At 39.2% G+C, this 6,267-nt stretch overlaps 1 pseudogene; it reads right to left on the bottom strand.

Annotated features, from left to right (window-relative positions):
- Window positions 1-2,762: 2,762 nt before the first annotated feature.
- On the bottom strand, window positions 2,763-4,485 carry LOC103592978 (annotated as a pseudogene).
- Between the last annotated feature and the right edge of the window lie 1,782 nt (window positions 4,486-6,267).

The raw sequence follows: 6,267 nt of genomic DNA, 5'->3' as shown, positions 1-6,267 counted from the left end.
GAAGAATAACAGGAGAAGGGAGGTTATGAAGAAAATAGAATAAGAGGAAAGTAATGATGAGAGAAAGAGAGCATTGTAGGGCAAGTCTTCGTGTTTTCTAGAAAGATGACTATCAGTTCTCTAAAAGATGGGCCATCACTCATTGTGGAGAGGAGGTCAGGTGCCATCGCAGCTAGTTTGCTAGACTGGATGGAGAAAGAATGTGGAAAATTTCTCTTGTTTTCTCTGTTATCCCAGTAAGATACAAGTGAGAAAAAGGAAGAGTCAAAGAAAGAGGAGTAAGTATTTCATAGTTTCTGAGAAAGTTGACCGCATAACAATTATCCATATGCACCTAAATACACATCTGAAACAGGTGAAATTTCACTGAGAGTTTGATAACTGCACAATAATTACCTGGATGTATCGGCATATAGCTCTGAGAAACTGATGAACAACACAGACAAAAACAGACAAGGTAAGGAAGATTTAATCACCACTATTAATAACCTTGATCAATAGACGTGTACAGAGAGTCTACTATATCACCCCCACCAAAATAAATAAATAAATAAATAAGTACTTTAAACCTTCTACATACGAGGCTACTCACGATGTTTCAATGAGGCCCAACNAATTTCACTGAGAGTTTGATAACTGCACAATAATTACCTGGATGTATCGGCATATAGCTCTCAGAAACTGATAGACAAAACAGACAAAAACAGACAAGGTAAGGAAGATTTGATCACCACTATTAATAACCTTGATCAATAGACGTGTACAGAGAGTCTACTATATCACCCCCACCAGAAAAGAAAAAAAAAATAAGTACTTTAAACCTTCTACATACGAGGCTACTCACGATGTTTCAATGAGGCCCAACAATTATTATCATATTCATTGTTCTCTGAGCCAACTCTCAAAAACTTAGAAGCCACAAAAAAACCCCAAAAGCATAAGAAAAAATTGACTCATAAATAACTCGTGTGTTAAAGAGAAAAGAACAATGCACAATACAAAATATTTTTAACTGAATAATTATGGAAGTGGCTGTCTTAGTTTGTTTTGAATTGCTGTAACTGAATATTGAGACTGGCTAATTTATTTTTTAAGAAAAAGCTTATTTTGCTCATGATTCTGGAGGCTGGGAAGTTCAAGAAGCGTGGTGCCAACATCTGCTTGGCCTCTGGTGAGGGCTTATCACAATGCGGCAGACAAGCTGAAGGGGAAGCAGGTGTATGTGAAAAAGACCAAACACAAGAACCAACCTCACTTTATAACAACCTGTTCACTCAGGAACTAATCCATTCCTGAGAGAAATAATCCATTCCAGTGAGTCCGAAGAGAAACAGATTAATCCCTCTTAACAACCTACTCACCTCACAAAGGCACCACCATGTCCCCCACCACACTGGGGACCAAGCTTAAACATGAGTTTTGGTGGAAACAAACCATGTTCAAACCATAGCAGTGGTGTCTAACAAAAAACAGAGGAGGCAGCATAATCAAGACATGCCCCTCATAAAACAGTTCAGAAATACTGAGAGATGTAAAGAAAAATAAATTACCTCTTAATCACATCATCAAAAAATGACCCTTTCTCACTCTACGTCTCTACACATAGTAATAACAGTGGCTGAATTCATTTGAATGATGCAACAATCACCTGAATCCATCACTGTAGAAAAGGAGATGGGGAAGTGTAATTGGCCACATCTGAGTCAGAAATATACCTGTAGACAGGATCTTTAGTGCATTATGAAACTTTATTAATTTAGTAAGTTGTCCTCGGCACTGTCCTCTTGATGAAAGTTGTAGGTACCACCCTATAAATTAATGTATCTATATTTTACATATCTCCCTTTTTTTCTGAGCCATTGTGTATTTTTAAGGGACAAAATAAACACACATAATTAGGGAAGAACACACTACAGTGAAACTAAGATGGATAATTAAGAATTTAGAATATAATAAACAGAGAGTGGATAATCAAGCTTTTTGGGTTTGTTTTTTTTTTGTCTTTTTTTTGTGACCGGTAAGGGGATCACAACCCTTGGCTTGGTGTCGCACGCACCGCGCTCAGTCAGTGAGCGCACTGGTCACCCATATATAGGATCCGAACCCGCGGCAGGAGCGCCGCTGTGCTCCCAAGCGCCGTACTCTCCCGAGTGTGCCACGGGGCCGGCCCTAATGAAACATTTTTTAATCCAATAATTATTAGTTATCACTACTAAGCTATTGTACTAAATCTCATATCTCTAATGCATTATCTATATTTTATATTAGGCTAATATTATATTTTATGTCATCCTCAAGAATAATTAGAATACTAGAAAATTCATTTCACATTATAACCATGTATACCGTGAAAACTCAAGTGAATGTTACTTGTTTTTAACAAAATAAAATTAGAAACTTAGAATGTAATTTTCTGATTTTCTAAACTTCAATCATCATTTAAGCCCAACAATAATAGAAACTAAAAAACTGACAGTGCTGCTATATTTTTATGTAAAAAATATATACAGGCATACCTCAGAGATATTGCAGGTTCCACTCCAGACCACCACGATAAGGTGAATATCACAATAAAGCATGCCACACACACGTTTGGACTTCCAGTATATATAAAAGTTGTGTTTACACTATACTGTAGTCTACTGAGCATGCAATAGCATTATGTCTAAAAACACTTGTACATAACTTAATTAAAAATACTTTGTTGCTAAAAAACGCTAATGATCACCTGAACCTTCCACGAGTGTAATCTTGTTGTCAGATCACCTCGATGTTGATGGCAGCTGACTGATCAGGGTGGTGGTTGCTGAAGACTGGGGTGGCTGTGGCAGTTTCTTAAAATAAAACAACAGTGAAGTTTGCTGCATCAATTGACCGTTTCACGAAAAATTTCCCTCTAGTAAACGATGTTGTTTGATAGCGTTTTCCCTGCAGTAAAACTTCTCTCAAAATTGGAGTCAATCCTCTCAAACCCTGCAGCTGTTTTATCAACTAAGTTTATGTAATATTCTTAGTTCATTGTTGTCATTTCAACAACGTTCACAGCACCCTCACGGGGAGTAGATTCCACCTCAAGAAACCACTTTCTTTGCTCATCCATAAAAAGTGTATCCATCTGTTCAAGTTTTATCATGAGATTGCAGCAATTCCGTCCCATCTTCAGGCTGCACTTCTGATTCTAGTTCTCTTGCTATTTCCACCCCATCTGCAGTTTCTTCCTCCACCAAAGTCTTGAGCCCCTCAAAGTCATCCACGAGGGTTGGAACCAACTTCTCACAAACTCCTGTTAATATTGATATTTTGACCTCTCCCCATGCAGCCCAAATGTTCTTAATTGAATCTAAAATCATGAGTCCTTTCCAGAAAGGTTTTCAATTTATTTTGCCCAGATCCACTGGAGAAATCACTACCTATGGCAGCTATCACCTTGCAAAATGTATCTCCTAAGTAATAAGGCTTGAAAGTCAAAATTACACCTTGGCCACAGACGGCACAATGGATGTTGTGTTAGCAGGCCTAAAAACAACTTTAATCAGCTATACATCTCCATCAAAGCTCTTGGATGACCCAGTGCATTATCAATGAGCAGTTTATTTTGAAAGGAATCTTTTTTGTCTCCTCTGAGCAGTAGTTCACAGCAGTAGGATTAAAATATTCAGTGAACCATACTGAAAAAGATGTGCTGTCATCTAGGCTTTGTTGTTCCGTTTATAGAGCACAGGCAGAGTAGATTTAGCATCATTCTTAAGATCCCCAGGATTTTTTGAATAGTAAATGAGCGTTGGCTTCAACTTCAAGTCACCAGCTGCATTAGCCCCCTATCAAGAGAGTCAGCCTGTCCTTTGAAACGTTAAAGCCAGGCATTGACTTCTCTCTCTCTAGTTGTGAAAGTCCTAGATGGCATCTTCTTCCAATATAAGGCTGTTTCATCCACATTGAAAATCTGGTGTTGAGTGTGGCCGCCCTCATCAGTGATCTCAGCTGGATCTTCTGATCATTTGCTGCAGCTTCTCCATCAGCACGTGCTGCTTCACCTGCACTTTGTGTTATGGAGACGGCGTCTTTCCTTAAACCTCATGGACCAGCCTCTGCTGGCTTCACACTTTTCCTCTGCAGCTTCCTCACCTCTCAGCCTTCAAGGAATTGAAGAAAGTTAGGGCCTTGCTCTGGATTAGGTCTTGGTTTAAGGGAATGTGGTGGCTGGTTTGATCTTCTATGCAGACCCCTGAAACTTTCTCCGTATCAGCAGTAAGGCTGTTTTGCTTTCTTATCACCCTTGAGCTCACTGAAGCAGCACTTTAACTTCCTTCAAGAACTTTTCCTGTGGCTGTTTGGTGCAAGAGGCCTCGCTTTCGGCCTGTCTCAGCTTTTGCTGTGCCTTCCCCACTAAGCTTAATCATTTCTAGCTTTTGATTCAAGGTGAGAGATGTGCAGCTCTTCCTTTCACTTGAACAATAAGAGGCCACTGTAGGGTTATTAACTGGCCTAATTTCAATATTGTGTGGCTCAGAGAACAGAGAGGCCCAAGGAGAGAGAGAGAGACCAGGAACAGCCACTCGGTGGAGCAGTCAGAACACACACAACATTAAATGATGAAGTTCAACGTTTTATATGGTCCTGGTTCATTCTGCCCCCCAAAAAATTATAATAGTTTTATAAACATCAAAGATCACTGATCACCAGAACAGATATAATAATAGCAAAAAAGTTTGAAATATTGCAAAAATTACCAAAATGTGGCACAGAGACATAGATGAGCACATGCCATTGAAAAAATGGTGCCAGTGGAGACTTGCTCAACACAGGGTTGTCACGAACCGTCAATTTGTAGAAACCACAATATCTGCAAAGTGCCAATAAAGTGAAACACAATAAAACAAGGTGTGCCTGTGAATAGTGCATGTACAAATATTCTAACTGTACAACTTCAAAACTTGTATTTATTATTATCTATGAATTTAATTTATGTCTGTATTTTTGGACAATCGATAAAGACAGGAGAGTGTCTGCCTTGCTGCTACTACTATATTCTCATTTGGGCACCCAGCTTCTAGCAGAGAACAGGTACTTGTTACACATTTGCTGACTGAAGGCTGGGAAACATCAGCAAAAGGAATTCAATTCTGAGATGGTGACACCAAAGAAAGTTTCAGTAAGCAAACCTCACATGGATGGTGGGCATAGCAGACAACAGCTACTCTGTGGCTGGGAAAACTACAGGGAAGAGGAGGAACATTTCCACTTGAATGGAGCTGAGATGCACAAGCTTTTGGAGGTCCCTGAATGATAAAGATCTGAATATGAGAGCAAGTGCACTGTCCAGGCCTCTCATGCCAGCACAGGAAAGGAATACGCATCAGTGGCAGGTGAGGAGAGTGTTTGTCCTGAAATTTTCAGTGTCTATGTGTAAATAACACAGTATATAATATAAAGTTTGGCTTAAAATATTTTGTATAAAATGTGTTAGTAAAGTATTAAAATCCCTGGTAACATTTCTTTTACTTAATTACCTAAAGAAATCCATTTAAAAGTAAATTGATCGTGTTTGAACTGATTTTATGGAATTCCACTCCCTTTAACACTGTTATATAGCAAAAAAACATTTCATTATTATTGGTTTTGATAACTGAAATGATCTAGAGGTTTTATTGCTAGAAACCTAACGAAGCAAAGACTAGAATCTCTTGCTGAGCAGTTAAAATTTGTGCCAAACAGACCCTGCCCAATTTGGATCAAGTATTCAGCCTTAGTCTAATCGGCTATGGCCTTGCAGTAGGTGAGAGAGGTGAGTCCCCAGAGAGAAGCTAACTGGGTAGATATTATCTAAGGGAACAATTTTATTTCACTACTTTATTTTCTGACATCTTAAGCCTCAACTCTTTATGAAAAAATACCAAAAATAGTTAAGGGACTTCTCCTGAAGTTTCCCTGGAAAGAACCAAGAAGGTTGTTGAAATTCTAACCATCAGTATCTCAAAATATGACCTTATTTGGAAACATGGTTGTCACAGATGTAATTAGTTAAGATGAGGTTTTACTGGAGTAGGGTGGGCTCCTAATCCAATATGGCTGGTGTCCTTATAAGAAGATGGCCATTTGAAGACATCAATGCACAGAGAGAATGCCATGTGACAGCAAAGGCAGAGACTGGAGTGATGCTGCCACAAGCCAAGGAATGCCAAAGACTGCCAGCCAACCAGTAGAAGTCAGGAGGAGACAAGGAAAGACCCCCCTACAGCTTTCTCAGGGAGCATGGCCCTGCCAACA

This window comes from Galeopterus variegatus, unplaced genomic scaffold (genome assembly GCF_000696425.1).
Source record: "Galeopterus variegatus unplaced genomic scaffold, G_variegatus-3.0.2 Scaffold1250, whole genome shotgun sequence".
NCBI lineage: Eukaryota > Metazoa > Chordata > Mammalia > Dermoptera > Cynocephalidae > Galeopterus > Galeopterus variegatus.
Note: the sequence above shows the minus strand (reverse complement) of the source record. Positions and strands in the feature narration are given on the sequence as shown.